Source organism: Physeter macrocephalus, chromosome 16, assembly GCF_002837175.3.
Source record: "Physeter macrocephalus isolate SW-GA chromosome 16, ASM283717v5, whole genome shotgun sequence".
In the NCBI taxonomy this organism is placed as follows: Eukaryota; Metazoa; Chordata; class Mammalia; order Artiodactyla; family Physeteridae; genus Physeter; species Physeter macrocephalus.
The window spans coordinates 82037969-82056664 of NC_041229.1; the positions used below are offsets into that span (position 1 = coordinate 82037969).

Consider the following 18696-nt stretch of genomic DNA (forward strand, 5'->3'; position numbering starts at 1 on the left):
GGCCATACCCATGGAGCTTCTATGATTCTATTGCAGGATTAGGGAGAGATCCACTCTTCCTAATGTTTCAAGATGGCAGTTCTCGCATTAACTCCTTCAAGTGTGAACTTCTAAAGTTGAATAATTTATTTAATATACATGTCCTAAGCATTTAGTGTTTTCCTTTCCTTTCGAGTTTGGGAAGGGAAACTTCCTTCTTATAAAAGTATAAGCCTTGTATTAAATGACCCAAGTAAGTTAAACCACCTCCAGCCTGTTATCTCCCAAAGTCTCCAAATTTCTACATGTAACTCACAGATAGACAGAGCCCCTTGAGTATGGGAACTCTTTGTTTTATCTCCGGATCCCAATTATTGACCACAGACCTCGACACAGAGTATGCCCTTAATGCATTTAGTTAAAAGATGAATTATTACTAAGTTTGCATTTTCAGGAAATGGCAAATTTCCCCTCTTCTCAACATCTCAGATTGACCTCAGCCCTAAACCAATCTAAGGCAAAACTTTGGCCAAATTTCTGGCTACATTTCCCATGCCAACTTAAAGAAAGATTCTTTTCCTTTGATCTCAGTTGCTGATGGAGAGACTGTGAGGTAACAGAAAGTTCCTTTCTTCCGTAGGAAAAAAAAAATGTGATACCAATGCCCAGGAGGGATCCAAGATTCTATTTTTACACCTTCTCTGAATATCAGTTTACTGCTCAACTTTGTTCTGAATTTCAGGGCTATAACAGAGAAGGTTCTGTCTTTCAGAACTTACTATTCTGTATGATCATTTAAAAAGTAGCTTTATTAAAATAAAAACATTCAGAATCAAAACAGCTTTAGGGCTTCTAGAGATATTTCCTAGAAAGGAGTGTGAAAAGCAAGTCAACTGCTTAAGAACCATTTTATTACTTCTAATTAGAAGTAATTTTCTTTCCATGTTATGGTGAACTTTTTTAGCAGGGAGGTGGGGCATATTTAAATAATTCTTTGTGTTTGCCAACTACCATGGAGTCTTATACTTTTGCTTCCTAAACTGAAGCCTGCAGTGCCCTTCATAATAGGTTCCCCGGTAACCTTCAGTTGCTCCAGATCCTGTAGGCAGAGTTGTTTACTTGACTTTAAATTTTCCATAAATTTGAATTTAAATAAAATAAACCTTCAAAACATTTTCATTGAATTTATAGCATGGAAAGAAAGTCCAAAGATCTGGAGAGGCAGTGTGATACAAAAGGAAAAGGCATAGATTCGAGGATCAAAGGACTTGAGTTCCTGCACCACATGAATTATGTGACTTTTGGAAGGTTATTTCACTTCTTTGATTATCATCTCTCTTATCTGCAAAATGGAAATACTGAGCACATAGCTTATACGCACTTTTGAGGGTAAAAGAGGATCAGACATAAAGCACTTGACACATAACAGTAAGTGTTCAATAAAATAGGCTTTCTTCCACTTCCTGTGAATGCTCTTTTCTTCACAGAATTAAAATAGCCACCATCATCTCTTCTTTGTCAAACTATTAGCCTTATTAACTAATCCTTGTCCTCCATTGAATCTATATTCTGGTTATAACTGTTGTGAAAAAAGTAACCACCAATGTAAATAAAGGGATACAGATGAATGAAAAAAGGCCACATTTCAACTCACAAATATATTCTGGAAAATGTCATTTATGCATTAATATTGTGCTTTTCTTATATGTCAGGGACCATGCTTGTTATCAACTTTTATTTCCTCTCCTGAAAATACTGGCAGTCTAGTAGGAAAGCTAGACAGCATCACAAAAAGTTTTAATATGAAGTTGGTATTGATATATACCATGAGAAAGGCATCAAAAAAGACTGTGGCTGTACGAAAAGAAAGACAATCCTTTCATCTTGAGAGAACAGGAAAGGTTTCTGGAAGCAAAGAGCGTATTAGTTATTATCTGAAAGACTGATAGGATTTTAAAATGGAGAAACTAAAGGGAAAGCATCATTAGTGGAAGCAGTAACATGAGCAAAAGCATTGAGAGAGCCATTATTCCAATTTCCCTGGCCAAAAATCTTGGAGTAATCCTTGGCTCCTGACTCTTTCTCTCATACCATCCATCCATTCAGTTGACCATGAAATTCTATTATCTCCATCTTAAAAAATCCAAAAATACTTCTAAACATCTTCACCTCCCTAATCTAAACCACCCTCATTTTCACACTTATGCTATTGCAAATAGCCTTCTAAATGGCCCTCTTGCTTCCATACTTGACCCTGTCCCCAAACCCTACCTAATCTCAGCACAACAACTAGAATAATCCTTTTAGTATGAAAGTCAAAGCTTATCACTCCTCTGCTCAAATCCTTGGATTAGATCACAATTTCACTCAGAGTAATAGCTATACAATGGTCTATGGGGTCTGTGTGATTAACCACGCTCCATCCATACCTCTTTACCTTTCTGGCCCCAGGTCCTACTAACCTTTCTCTTAAATCATGTTAGCTACCACACCAATCATCCAACAGAACTCTCTCTCAACACAGGGCCTATCTACTGGTTCTTTCCTCTGCTTGGAATAGTGTTCTCAGATATCCTCATAGTTTACTCCTTTCTCTACTTCAGGTCTTTCTCAAATGTGCCTTCTCAAGAAGACTTATCGTGATCTCCCTATTTGAAATTGTAACTATACCTCCAGCATTCCCAAACCCTTTTACTCCATGGATGTCACCTTCTCAATTATTCCTAGTGTTTATTATTTATTTTTTATCTTCCTATGATGGAACATAAGTTCTTTGGAGGGCTTATTTGTTGTTAGGAAATTTTATGTTTTTGTTTTTGTTTTTTTTTAAGTGTCTAGAACAGTGTCTGGCACACAATAGATGCTCAAACAATAGTCAATAAATAAAATTGATTAAAAGATCTTTCTCCCTTCCCCTTCTACCCACTCCTTCATTTTACTTAGTCCTTGATACCTGTAGCTTCTAGTAGAATTCTTAACATATAGAGGTGCTCAGTAAATGTGCCATAAATTCAGTTCCACATTTTAATGGATTCTTTTAGAGCCATAGAGTTTGCATATTAGTAAAATTTTTAAAAAAGCACTATTTGCTTATATCTATTGTTATCAGTGAAAAAGATCTTCTCTTTAAAAAAAGGCTCCCTTGTTAGCAGCAGAATCTGGAATCTGAATTCTCTGGATTAGTGGCTTTCAAACTGTTTTCCACATCTTTCTTATGGTTCTGAGGATGTGCTACAAGAGTTGCTGAAAGTGTAAAAGTCATGAGGCACTTTCATCCCAACCCACCAAGGGTCTTGTCTCAACTTTCCCGAGTTTCTTCTCACCCAGGCCAACTCTGCTATTTTCATTTTCCGTATTGAGCTTTTGACCAAGATTTTGCTGAAATAAAGGATTCCAGAACAAAAAGAAATTTTGAAAACAACTAAATTAGGTCATTTTCTTGACTCTCTTTATTTTGATCTGTACAGACACCATTTTTCCCTTTCAGTCTTTGCCAACTCTGGAGCTAAATGGAATCACATTGAATATCAAAAATAGGAGATTTTTTTTATTCTTTCCCAAACTGACTTTCTACTTTTTTTTTTTAAGTGGGACAAGTAATTTCTTTTTTTACCTTATATTGAACTACTGTTTTATTTTATTTAATTATTTTGCCATCCTGTCTCTCTGTTGATAGACTGAATGGCTGAATGATAATTGCTACAGTAGTGTCCAGGAAAATTCATGTTTGCTATTAAATGAAACAGTAGAGAAGGAAGAAAGAAAAATAAAAATGACAGAACTTATCATGTCATAGTCTGTCAGCTGTCAGATTAATTTGATGTCTGAAAAAAAAAAAACCCACCTACAGATGTGCTACAACTAGCAATTCTGAGTCATCCAGGAATATTTAACATCTACTCATATTCCATTACCTTGCTCAGTGCTTTTCTTTTTCATTTATTTTTAAATGTTCCCTTTTTAGTTTGTGACTGTAGTCGACAAAAGTGTATCAATATGTATTGTGTCCTTTCTTATTTGTCTCATTCCTATTTTCTAGGACAAAAGAAAATAGGAAGTTTTTCAAATTTCCTTTCTGTCCCTCCTCTCTCCCCTGTTTGGGTCATTCTTAAGTGGGCACTTAGTATCTGTATACAGTTTGATCTTTTCAGCAATCTGAAATTAATAGATATACACTGTTTAATTTTCAACCACCAATTACAATGCAGATTTTATTAACCAAACATGATAAATATTTTAGAATCTTTCAACTCCCTAGGTCAGTGATTCTTAACCCTGGATACACATTAGAACTACCTCAAGAGCTTTTTTTTTTTTTTTTTTTTTGTGGTATGCGGGCCTCCCCCTACTGCGGCCTCTCCCGTTGCGGAGCACAGGCTCCGGACGCGCAGGCCCAGCGGCCATGGCTCACGGGCCCAGCCGCTCGGCGGCATGCAGGATCCTCCCAGACCGGGGCGCGAACCCGGACCCCCTGCATCGCAGGCGGACGCGCAACCACTGCGCCACCAGGGAAGCCCCAAGAGCTTTTAAATACTGATTCTTAGGCCCCAGTAGGACCAGTTAAATCAGAAACTCTTGGAGTGAGGCCCTGGCACTGGTATTTTTTAACAGTGCCCTGGATCATTTTGATGTGTGGCTAGTGTTGAAAACAACTCCTCTAGAAGGACTAAGTTACTAAAAAGCAGACTAGGAAGTTATTTTAAATTTGGTTGCGAATTCACAATGCTTAATGGGACTTCTCTGGCAGTCTAGTGGTTAAGACTTCACCTTCCAATGCAGGGGGTGCGGTTTCAATCCCTGGTTGGGGAACTAAGATCCCACATGCCTCGTGGCCAAAAAACCAAAAACATAAAACAGAAACAATATTGAAATAAATTCAATAAAGACTTTAAAAATTGTCCACATCCGAAAAAAATGCATAATCCTTAAAGAAAAACATTCAAATGCAATAAGAACTGAATTTGCTATTGCTTTGCTAGTTCATTATGACCTAGAATGACTTAGAGTGGAACCAGAGGTAGATTTGCTGTGAACTTGATGAATCTTCAGCTTCAGTGTCCCCACTGCCTCCTGCCCCTGTGAGGGCTGGGAGTTGCTAAGAGTTGGGCAGTGTTTCAGGGAGTTGCTAAGAGTTGGGCAGTGTTTCAGGGAGTTGCTAAGAGTTGGGCAGTGTTTCAGGGAGTTGCTAAGAGTTGGGCAGTGTTTCAGGGAGTTGCTAAGAGTTGGGCAGTGTTTCAGGGAGTTGCTAAGAGTTGGGCAGTGTTTCAGGGAGTTGCTAAGAGTTGGGCAGTGTTTCAGGGAGTTGCTAAGAGTTGGGCAGTGTTTCAGGGAGTTGCTAAGAGTTGGGCAGTGTTTCAGGGAGTTGCTAAGAGTTGGGCAGTGTTTCAGGGAGTTGCTAAGAGTTGGGCAGTGTTTCAGGGAGTTGCTAAGAGTTGGGCAGTGTTTCAGGTATGAAAAGCCAGGTAGCATCCAGAAAACATCTCTAAGAATTACTTGTAAGTTGCCTAAAGAGATCTCAGAAAAAGGGGCCTGAGTCATTTATTACAGTAATTTATTGTGATTTCTTTTCTTATTTTACTTGAATATTCATTTTCAAACGTAATTTTATATTTGTAATTTTTGCATTCCTTTCATAAAAGAAAGATGCACAAATTGTATGTGCTTGAAGTCTCACAAAATCTGGATGGACGCGCAGGCCCAGCGGCCATGGCTCACGGGCCCAGCCGCTCTGCGGCATGCGGGATCCTCCCAGACCGGGGCGCGAACCCGGCCCCCCTGCATCGCAGGCGGACGCGCAACCACTGCGCCACCAGGGAAGCCCCAAGAGCTTTTAAATACTGATTCTTAGGCCCCAGTAGGACCAGTTAAATCAGAAACTCCTGGAGTGAGGCCCTGGCACTGGTATTTTTTAACAGTGCCCTGGATCATTTTGATGTGTGGCTAGTGTTGAAAACAACTCCTCTAGAAGGACTAAGTTACTAAAAAGCAGACTAGGAAGTTATTTTAAATTTGGTTGCGAATTCACAGTGCTTAATGGGACTTCTCTGGCAGTCTAGTGGTTAAGACTTCACCTTCCAATGCAGGGGGTGCGGTTTCAATCCCTGGTTGGGGAACTAAGATCCCACATGCCTCGTGGCCAAAAAACCAAAAACATAAAACAGAAACAATATTGAAATAAATTCAATAAAGACTTTAAAAATTGTCCACATCCGAAAAAAATGCATAATGCTTAAAGAAAAACATTCAAATGCAATAAGAACTGAATTTGCTATTGCTTTGCTAGTTCATTATGACCTAGAATGACTTAGAGTGGAACCAGAGGTAGATTTGCTGTGAACTTGATGAATCTTCAGCTTCAGTGTCCCCACTGCCTCCTGCCCCTGTGAGGGCTGGGAGTTGCTAAGAGTTGGGCAGTGTTTCAGGGAGTTGCTAAGAGTTGGGCAGTGTTTCAGGTATGAAAAGCCAGGTAGCATCCAGAAAACATCTCTAAGAATTACTTGTAAGTTGCCTAAAGAGATCTCAGAAAAAGGGGCCTGAGTCATTTATTACAGTAATTTATTGTGATTTCTTTTCTTATTTTACTTGAATATTCATTTTCAAACGTAATTTTATATTTGTAATTTTTGCATTCCTTTCATAAAAGAAAGATGCACAAATTGTATGTGCTTGAAGTCTCACAAAATCTGGATCTATCCCTTAGTGGGACATATTTGATGAAAGTAGAAGGGATTGCTGGTCATATTCCTAACTAGAAATTTAAATGTTAGAAATTCACCGTGAAGACAGACACGTTAATCCTTCTCTGCATAATAACTGCACATTTCAAAGACCTAGTACCTCTACCCTTAAAACAGCCTTTTAAAAATATTTAATCCAAAGAATGTGGTATTTCTGTTTTGCAGTTTTGAGTTGCTTCTCTACCTTTTGGTTCTTTTGAGTAAATTTCATATATATTCTTAAATGCCATTCAAATTAGATATGGCCCAAGAATTTCCATTTGATGAAAGTGTGATCTGATATTCGCAACTGCTTTTTGCTCCTTGAGTTCAATTAAAAAGATCTGACTCATTATTATCATCATCACAGATATTTTACAGATAATATTTTCACATAAGTTATTACTTACAATATATCTATGAGTTAGGTATTTGTACCCCATTTTTAAAGAGGGTGCAAACTGAGAGATAAATTCCCCTGACCAGAATCAAAAACTCAGAATTCAAACACAGAACTATCAGATACAAAAGCCTTTCATCATTAAACTCTTCTTTTATCCCAACCATGCTTATGTTTCTATATTAATCTGAAATGTAAGGATTACCCTAAGATTTTCATTTTCAAGTCAGATCTCTGATAATATTTCAAGATCATGACTGCAAGTAATTTTTTTCTCACATACCAATTCGAACTGATAGTGACTAGCTGAAGTCCTGTGTTGAGAAGGATTCTGAAGGTGAGTCTGGGATCAGCAGATGACTCTAGTGAGAAAATAAAATATCTGTCTTTGATGAATAAAGAAGTGCTGGCACACATACCAACAAATATTATATGTTTTAGGCTACTGATTACAGTCCCTAGCTGATTTTCTCTCATTTACACTTTAGCCAATAGTAGTCCATTGTTCTCACCAACAATTTCTAGTCCTGAATGTTTCTCTCCAAAGCACTCATCCAATATCAATGATGGAATGTCCACTGAATACTGCTCTACTCAGATCTCAATGCCATTAGGGAAGGTTTAAAAGCATTAGGTTCTGTTTATTTCCCTTAATTTTCAGCTGGAAGGTATACACTGAACTTTCTGGGACATGGAGGAACTGTGAAAAACATCTTTGCTTTAATGTAATAAAATACCTGCTTATATATTGTGTTGTTTTGTATTTACATACCTAGGTAAAATTGTCTATCTTTATCCACCTTGACATTAAACAAGCAATTCATCTGTGTCTTCCTTAGGGAAGCTGTTCTTGATTTTATTTTCTCTTTTCTTTACTATAGCTATTTTTATAGAGGAAGTAGTTAGGGATGCATTTAACTGCAAGTAATGGGAAACTCAAAGCACAAGGGCTTAAATAAATATGAGTTTGTTTTTTCATACTAATTAAGAAATCTAAAATGTGAAGTCTGTTGGCATTTAGTGGATCAGCAAGGTCAAGGCCAGCATCTTAGAAATTCTCTTGGCTTTTCCCTCATACTTGAAAGATGGTCACTAAAGCATCAGACGTCACATCCACATTCAAAGCCAGAAAGGGTGTAGAGCTGTGCATTCTCCCATCATCAGAAAAATCGATGCCTTTCCAAAGCATCAATTAGAATTCCAGTTAGATCCAATTTGCAATAATTTTGTCACATGATTACTCCTAGCTACAAAAGAGGCTGTCAAACTGATTAATTAGTTTTTTCATCTTCTCTGGTAGAGATAATGAGCCAGAGAGAAATGGGTTGAGTATAGTGTTGAGTTACCCAACCATCAGTGTTAGAGATACTCTTCCTACCCTGATTACAATATTTCTTTCCCATATTTTGTCCCCTTAATAAATGGTTTATTTGGTGAGGATAGAGAGTGTCTTTCATCTCTGAACATAAGATTAGTACCTGATGCAGAGTAAGTACTCAGTACCTGTTGATTGAATTGTACTGTGTGGTGCTATCATTCAGTGTCAAGTTGGCTAAGCTGACACTGCATTTCTAAGAATCCTCTTCCCTGTATGGTCCAGGCGTACTATTGGTGCAAAAGTGAAATTTATGTGAGATTTGGGAAGCAGAGTGTGTTGGCAGCCATTACTCTCTGAGACTGTCGTGGTTCGATGGAGTGAGAGACAGGCATGGAGATGCATGCAAGTTTGAGTTTATCCTTGCTCTTCCCTGCAGTAGAAGACAGATATAGAGGTGCTAGTGAATCCCAGTTTATTCTCTTCCTCTCCTGTCCTCTGTCCCCTCTTTTTCCCAACTGTTAGCTCTGCTGACCAACAGCAACAAGATTGGGAGGAACTACCTTTCCACAGACTTTTCTACCACTTCCCTTTGTAGTCTAAGAAGTGCTTAGACTGGGCTGGACATGCCTGAATTCCAGATCTCCCTGCAAGCTCCACCCTGTCCTCCAGTGCCCCTGTTTCAAGAGAGCTCATTAGTGACTTTCCTCTGTTCTTCCAACTTCCCTCTTTTCCCGCAAATTGTATAAATTTTAATTTCTGTAAGAGATTCTTCATTGCAAACTGCTTTCCTGATTTACCCTAATTGATACAGAGAAACTCAGTGACTCTTATTCATGGTTCTTATTTTATCATAACTTATATCACATTTTTCTTGTATTAACAGAGGAATTATCACAGTTACATTTTATTTTAGATATTTGCTATACATCTGGGTGTCTGCTTTTGCAACTTCAGAAAGAATTATGGGAATTATGAAGCACTCCATGAATAACTGCAAAATAATTTTCTTTTAGAGAAGATTCTTTTTTTTTTAAGGGAACTCTCAAGGGAAGTGTCACAACAATTTATTTCATCTCTTAACTCAATATTTCATATAGAATGAGAGGGAATTTGAAATGAAGGTAAGAAATCATGAGTGAATTCTTTTTCTTCAGATAGTGGTTGCAACATCCTTCACGTCTTAGTGCTTATTTCCCATTAACCATTCTCAGAATAGTCCTTCACTTTTTATTTGTGACCATGTGTGGTTAAACAGTAAAAAGTAGCTGATTGTCAACATTAGCAATATGTTCATTCTCTCTTAATATTTAAAGATACAGACTCTCAGAAAGGAGATGGTAGTCAGGGAGCCCAGTGCTATACTTCAATCAATTAAAAACAAAACCGAACAAAACTCAATGGCTGTAGCCTGCATCCGACATCTTTGGAAAGCACCAGAGGAAGCCTAATCAGTTTTACCTGGAGGAGCCTTTTCAAGATTCAGTGGAGAAGGAAATATATTGGAAAATGAGTGCTGGATGCTTGCTGTTGTTTTCTGCCTGCAAACACAGGTAAACCCAGAGCATTCTATCACTCAGATGGAAACTCAGCAGGGGAATATAAAAGGCAAAAGTAGGCTTTTTGTTTCCTGGGGTCTGAATCACCAGAGAACATCATTAATTAATTTCACTTTCAAAGGTGAAATGTGTGTGAAGGGACCAGTGAGTGTAGGGTCACTTTTGCATTTTCCAGGGGACAATACAGAAGCCTAAATATTTGACCCCAGATATTGGTGGAAAGAAGTATTGTCAAGACCCAAAATGAAAAAAAAATTTTAATAATAAATATTCACATGGTTTAAAGAAGTTTTTTTTAAAAAGCTCATCTGTGAAATATCTCAATCTTACTCCTATCCTCAGACCCACACCACGTCTCCAGCTGCAAACAACTTTTAATTGTTATGTATCCCTCCAGTGTTTCTATGCAAGTATAAGAACTTATGAACACATAGTTTAAGTTTCCTCTTGTACATCAAAAAATATCCTATGCTTTGATCTGAATCTTGCTTTTTTCACTTATATCTCATAAAACTGTTCATATATGTAAATAGAGAATTTCATCTTTTTTTCCTACAACGACGTAGTATTTCATCTTGTCGATGTACCGTAGATCATTTAACCATTCTCCTGTGGATGGAATCTTGGCTTGTTTCTAATGTTTTGCTATTACAATACCAGATGAGTAATCTTGCACACATACCGTCTTATACATGTGCAGATACATCTGTTGAATAAATTCCAAGGAGTGGGATTGCTGAATCAAAAGGTAAAGCATTTCTCATTTAGAGAGAAATTGCCAAATTACCTTTGTTAGCCATTGTACTATTCTGCAGTGTCGCCTGAGAAAAATGAAATGAGTCTATTTTCCCATAACCTCACCAAAATGGCTGTGGCCAAATTTTGGGATTTTTGTTGATCTGAAAAATGAAATCTGGTACTGAAATTTAGTTTTAATTTGCAGTTCTTTTATCATAAGTGAGATTTAGCAGCTTTTTACATGTTTAAGGGACATTTGTACTTTTTCTATGAGTTCTCTGTTTACATTCCTAGCTCACTTTTCTTTTAGAGGTATTAATATTCTTCTTCTCAACTTCCTGTAGAGCATCTTTTTCTCCTGTGTTATGAGTTGCAAATTTTTTTCCAATTTGTTGATTGTCTTTTAACTTTGCCATGTATATATATTATGTATATATATATATATATATAATTATTTTTTTACCTTGCAAAACTTTGTATTGTTTAAGTAATCAAATTTACCATTTTTTCCTTTTGAGTAAGTTAGAACGGGCACCCTCACTCCAAAATTATAGAGAAATCCTCCCATGTAGTCTTCTAAACTTGTATGGCTTATTTTTACATTTAAATACTTGTTTAATTTAAAGTTTATACTAATGTGTAATGTGAAGCATGGATCCAACGTTATCTTTTGTAGCTGTCTGCTTCACAACCCAGTTATTCCATAGACTATTGTCCTATTGATCTATCCAAACACCAGTACTATATTTTAGTAATTTTTTTTAAGACTAATTCTTCCTCGGTATTCTTCCTCCTTCTCCCCCGAGGTTGCTTTCCTAATATTTCTTATTTGTTTTTACATATGAACTTTAGAATCCCTAGGATACCAAGTGTTATTTTATCAGCATAGCATTAAAGTGATAAAATAACTGTTTCCAAGTTTCTCCCATGAAGATTTTGCAGATTTCTTTCATTATCCCTAAGTATTGTATCTTCATCAATAATATTTATTTTATTTACTTCTATCATTTAACTGTTTTTTGTTGTTGTTGTTGTTCCTACTTAACAAAGCTGCTGACATCTGCGTATTTTTTTTTTTAACCCCACAAACTTACTGAATTATGTTATCATATAAAGATCTTTTTTCAGTTGATTCTCTTGGGTTTTTCTGGGTATACAATCATGTCATATGCAAATAGTGATCACTTTGCCTTCTTTTAAATTCTTATACTTCTAACTTCTTTCTTTCATAAAATTTTATTGTTTAATATCTTGGTACAATGTTAAGCTATATGTATGGTGGTGGGCATTTTTACCTTATTCCTAACTTTAGTGTGTCCTTGTTGAGCATGACACTGGTCCTTTTTTTGAGATATAAATAGTTTATCATACTGAGAAGGATCAATCCATTCCAATCTTATTGACACTTAAAATCAAGAATTGGTGTGGAATTTGAAAAAATTTTTTCTAGCATGTAAGCATATGATCATATAATTTATTTCAATACATAGATCTATATAATACATTATATTAATACATTTCCTAATGTTGACCGAATATTGTATTCCTGTTATAAAACCCGATCGGTCATGATTTATTAGTTTTTTAATGGGCTACTGAATTCTATTTGTTAATATTTTGTTTGTGATTTTTTAAATCAATATTTATAGTAATATAAATCCATAATTTTTGCATGTGTGTGCAGTCTTTGTCACATTTTGGTAGCAAGGTAATGCCGACTTTAAAAAGAATTTTTAAATTGCCTCCTCTTTTTATGTCTAATCTGGTTGCTATGGAAGAGATAATAGCGTTGGAATGATCTGATCCTTAAAGATGTGATAGAACGCTCCTGTGAAGACATATCAGTCTGTTTCTTTTGGTGGCCGGGGGAGTGGATATTTCTTATACTACTTTTGCTAATTTTTTCCCAATAAAATCAGTCTGTAAACATTATTTCCTAATTCTATTTTTTTTTTCTTTTGAAGAAGAAGGAGGTCATGAGGCAAGTGACAATGAAGTACTTGAGAACTGATTATTTATTACCAAATTGAGGAAGAAGGGAGATTATTTTTTAAGTGATTATAAAGTGCTAGTCCTTTCATTTAATTCTCACTAAAACTCAGATAAATATTACCGTCTCAATTTTACAGGTGAACAAAATGAATTTCTAAGAAGTTATGTAACTTTCTCAAGATCATAAGCAGCAGAGCATGATTCCAACTCTTGTCTCCGTGACAACAAAGCCCAGATATTAAGATTGTACTATTTTTCTCTCTTCTGCCTTCCAGAGATGTAATGTATAATGAATGTATAAATTAGGAGATATAATTATTCTATACTGTAGTTATTAAGATGCTTAAAATCAAATGAATACTCAACAGCTTACATCACCACTCAGGTTGTTGTCTGTATCTGCATTCAATCAGCGCATCAAACAAGAGGAAAAGGATGCTGAGACCTCCAAAGCATTGAGGGGTCTGACGTGGTAGTGAGAAAAATGGAGCTACCCTTTGCTGGTAATAATGGGACATATTGGTCAGATTGGCCCCATACTGAGTGGCTCTCTAGTAAAATCATCCTGTCATCGCTTTTCTAGCATCATGTTGGGCCAATTCATAAAGAATTAGTTTAATTAAAAAAAATTTTTTATAACAAATGCAGCCAGTAAGCTGTGCTTACTTCCTTAAATAAATTCCAGACTCTTTTGGTGAAAAGAACTATAGAATTATTTTATTGCTATCTTGGTGCTGAAGCTCATATGAGAATGGTGAAATATTAATCAAAGGAGTAAGAGCTTCCCCCAAATCTCATATTGGCTTATCCCTTCTCCCCCCAATAACATTTGCACTCCAATCACTCTCCATTTAAAACCCTACTGATCCTAATTCTATAATTATCAGCCTGAAAACTGTTTCTTGTAAGCCTATAATGTCTTGAATTTTTTCGCCATAAAGTCAGTCTATGAATGTCAGTTTAATCTATAAGCCCTCAACACTGTGTTATCAAATTATATAAATCCTAAATAGCAACTGAAATGAAAGGGATCTGAAAATAACTGAACTTATCTCAGCACAAAGCACATAGCACACTGAGTTTTCTCCTTATTCTGTGGCTGTCAAGTATCTCAGATTCAGCAGCAGCTTTGCACAATAACCTCAATAATTTCATACAGCATGTACTTTCCTAAGGCTTTGGAGGAAAATAAATCAATATCAGTGGTTTAGTGAATTAATCTCTATTGTCTCCTCTTCTAATTGGTGGATGTCAGAGAAAATTAAAGCAAAATCAAATTAACTTGCTTATTTTTAATTAAATCCATATATCTACTATTTGAATTGACTAAAGATGATAAATAACAGCTTTATATCAACGCACACAAACAGATACATACCCATATTCTTATCAGAAGATCATATAATTGCATATTTTGACTGTTTCCCATATCATTCATAAAAGTTGGGTTTATATACCAAAGAGAGACTAGAAGCAAAATTGTCAGTACTTTTCAGAAAGTTAAAATTATGGCTCTCACATGAACACAAAACAAGCAATATTAAAAATGTATGGACTCAGTGTCCATCAACAGATGAATGGATAAAGAAGATGAGGCACATATATACAATTAGCCATAAAAAGAAATGAAATTCACGTTGTTATAAAGCAGAAACTAACACACCATTGTAAAGCAATTGTACTCCAATAAAGATGTTAAAAAAAAAACAAAACTCAAAAAAAAAAACAGAAAGAAACGAAATTGAGTTATTTGTAGTGAGGCGAATGGACCTAGAGTCTGTCCTACAGAGTGAAATAAATCAGAAAGAGAAAAACAAACACTGTATGCTAACACATATATATGGAATCTAAAAAAAAAATGGATCTGATGAACCTAGGGGCAGGACAGGAATAAAGATGCAGACGTAGAGAATGGACTTGAGAACATGGGGCGGGAGAAGGGTTATCTGGGACGAAGTGAGAGAGTAGCATTGAAATATATATACTACCAAATGTAAAATAGGTAGCTAGTGGAAAGCAGCTGCATAGCACAGGGAGATCAGCTCAGTGCTTTGTGACCACCTAGAGGGGTGGGATAGGGAGGGTGGGAGGGAGGTGCAAGAGGGAGGGGATATGGGGATATATGTATACTTATAGCTGATTCACTTGGTTATACAGCAGAAACTAACACAACATTGTAAAGCAATTATACTCCAATAAAGATGTTTAAAAAATTTATGGAGATATCACTACACAACTACCAGAAAGAATAAAATAGAGAAAACTAGACAATATTAATTGCTGGTAAGGATTGCTGGTAAGCAGCAGGAATGCATTGCAGTTAGGAGTGCAAATGGTATAGCCACTTTGGAAGATAGCTGGGCAGTTTCTTACAAAACTAAGCATACTCTCTTTTTTTTTTTTAAATGGGTAATTTTTTTTTTTATTGGTACTTATAAACGAACCAGCCAACTGGTAGTATTATGATGTGGACAAATCGAAACATCTTTCTACAAATACTAGAGTGGTGAAAAAATTAGGGGTTGTAGTAAAATAGCAAAAAGGGGTAGAGGAAATCAGTGAAGCACATTGTAGCTTAACCCTTCACCTTAACAAGTAAAGCCTCCCCATCCCAGAAAATATGAATAATCCTTCATCGCACATCTTTGTACTTTTGCTCCCTATTCTTGAGGTTAGGTTCTAGATCCTAAAGATATCCAAAAAAATAGTATTATAACCTAGTTATCTATAGCCGCCAGTCATCTTTTATCATGTTGTCTGTAGAAGCCAGTGCTTCTGAAACCTCTTTGATTAGACACCAATCATACACCCCCAAATTGACACAAAAGGCACAATGAAAAACAGCTTATCAAGGCAGAGAGATATGTAATTGTAAAAGAAAAATTCTAGGGAAGTAATACAGTCACGGCTCAAATTGAGATTGAATAATACAGCCATCGTTACAAATCTTCAGGCTGTATGTTCAGAGAGTAATTTGGGAATAAATCCACGATTTGCTGTTGGGAATTGAAATACTTAGCAGTTTGCTGTATTATGTTATAGCTTTCCCCGGCAGTTTCCAAGGTGGCCTCCAAATCACTGACAGGAGAATTTTGCTGGAACTGGATCTGGGACTGCAGGAATTCCTCAACATAGTTGTTGAATTGATGGTTCCAAGTCTAGTTATTCCAGGCTTGGGGGCACCAGGTGTGACTGTTCCAAGGGTGGTTGCTCCAGAATTGACTGTTCCAGCTCTGGTTGCTCCAAGTTGGGTTATTCCAGGTCTGATTACCCCACATGGGCAGGTTTCCGCAAGAGTTCACCAGGCATCCTTGGTGGTAGGAATAGAAGCCCGGGTATTCTGTAGTTGCTGGGCCCTGAGTCACAATGTTGCTATTCCTTGGCCAGTTGTTTTTCTGCCACCTCTTATGTTTCATTCTCTGGTTCTGGAACCAGGTCTTAACCTGTTTGTAGCTAAGGTTCAGGATGCTGGAAAGTTCTTGCGTTTGCTGGAGGCTGAGGTATTTCTGCCTCTGAAATCTATCATTGAGCACACACAGCTGGGTCTGAGAGAACACGGTTCTGGTCTTCTGTTTCTTGACCAGGACCTTCTCTTCCTTCTGCACTGTGCTCTTGTCTGCAGCCGTGGCCAGTAGTTTTACTCTGGGGCTTGTGGAAGAATCAGGACCGTCCAGTTTCCATGTTGTGGGTCTCAGCAGATGACATTTGCAAGGACACATAATTTTCTTCAGGCCCATAAATCTCAGGCATTGGTGAAGATTCCTTATAATTGGATGCTTCGGGGCCATGCAGGCTTTGGGGACAAGCTGGGTCCACACTCATGTTGTTGAATTGAAGGAGAGGGAGAAAACCAAAGAGCTAGATAGATGGTAGGAAAAGTCCAGGCTTAAGAATCTAGGTAGAAGAGCTTAGAGAAAGGTGAAGATCTCCAGGAGTAAAAGTATTAAAAAGATGGGATGAAGGGAAGTCACCTGTGTGATAACAGAAGCCTACCACCCCAATGTAGGAAAATGACCCAAACTAAGCATACCCTTACCATACCATTCCAGTAATTGTGCTTGTTGATATTTACCCAACTAATTTTAAAATGTGTGTCTACATGAAAGCCTGCATGGAAATGTTTATAGTTGCTTTATTAATAATTGCCAAAAAATGAAGGCACCCCATATCTTCTTGAATAGGTAAATGAATAAAGAAACTGTAGCCCAGTCACCCAATGGAATATTATTCATCAATAAAAAGAAATGAGCTATCAAGCCATGTAAGACATCGGTGAATCATAAATGCCTATTGCTGATGGGAGTCAGCCAGCCTGAAAAGGCTATATACTGATGCATTTATATGACATTCTGGATAAAGCAAAAATACAGAGATAATAAACAGATTAGTAGTTGCCAGGAGTTTGAGGTTCGTGTATGTGTGTGTCTGGTGGGTGTGTATGTGTGTGTGGTGGGGAGGTGTTACAGAGTGGAGGCACAAGAGATTTTTTAGTGTCCTGAAACTATTCCATATGATACCGTGACAGTGGGTACATGCTACACATTTGTCAAAATCCATGAAACTTTACAACACAAAGAGTGAATTTTAATGTATACAACTTAAAAAATATTATTTAGAAGGCTGAGGGATCCCAGAATGGAATGCAGAATTGAATTGGGTTACAAATGTTTGAAACAACCTCACTGACAGGAGTGCAGGTAAAAGGTGCTGACCTAACCCTGAAAATAAGTGAGGTCTGAAATTCTAAACACCAAAGCAACAGTACATACCCTCCACACTTTAGTCAAGAAAGTTGTTTCCCCTGGGGATATAGGTTAACAATCCTGAAATCACTACACCTGTATGCTAGAAATGAACGATAAAGGCAATAGATGGTATGGTAGGAACAAGTTTTCCTGATGTTGGAGTGTAATCTAAGAAAGTTTTCATAGAAGTAATATTTGATTTCATCCTGAAAGAACATACAGAATTGCAGGAACAAGAGAAAGAAGAAAGGACATTTCAGTGAGAGGGAAGAGTTTCAGCCAGTTGTCCTCAAACTTTTAGGTCTCAGAAACCCTTTACATTTAGCACTCAAAGGGCTTTTTAAAAAAAATATGCATTATATTGATTGATATTTTACTATTATGAATTCAAACTGCTGTGATTTTGACATATAATTTATGAATTTCTTTTAAAATAAAATAATAAATCTATTCATTATATATAGACTTGAACTTCCATGCCCCATTGAGGGTGAGTGTGGCAGCAAGACTTGCTTTCGCCAAGGAAATGTAAGCAAAAGAGACAGGTGCTGTTAGAATTGGAATATTTTAAAAACTAGTGACAATTTCCCGTACTGTCTCTTTTCCATTGCCACTGCCATGAGCAACATTTAAAATGGTGGCTGCTTCCACAGCCTGCAAGGAGATCTAGAACACTTGCCCTAGTCGAGTCATGAGAGACACAAAACATGTACAACACATAAACCTCTGTTGTTAAAAGCCACTGAAATTTGAGGGGAAGCGGGTTGTTCGTTACCATCACATAATGTAGCCTATCCATTCAAAATAAAATGAACCCTCTGGCTGTTAGAGATACAAACCACATCTCTGGCAGCTTAAATGGGGATATATGTACGTGTATAGCTGATTCACTTTGTTATAAAGCAGAAAGTAACATACCATTGTAAAGCAATTATACTCCAATAAAGATGTTAAAAAAAAAAACACCTAATTTAGTCTCTAACACAGTCTTTTCTGTAACCATCATTTTGATAGGAGGGAAGGGTTTATCGTTTTCTGTTTATCATGGGACAGCACATTTATCCAGCATCTAACATTTCAGGAAGATGCCTTCGCATGTATCTTGTTATATATCTTTTAAGTAGAAATTATTGGGCTTCCCTGGTGGCGCAGTGGTTGAGAGTCCTCCTGCCGATGCAGGGGACACGGGTTCGTGCCCCGGTCTGGGAAGATCCCACGTGCCGCGGAGCGGCTGGGCCCGTGAGCCATGGCG

At 37.0% G+C, this 18696-nt stretch overlaps 1 pseudogene; it reads right to left on the bottom strand.

Moving 5' to 3' along the window:
* Window positions 1-15638: 15638 nt before the first annotated feature.
* On the bottom strand, window positions 15639-16521 carry LOC102984967 (homeobox protein NANOG-like; annotated as a pseudogene).
* Between the last annotated feature and the right edge of the window lie 2175 nt (window positions 16522-18696).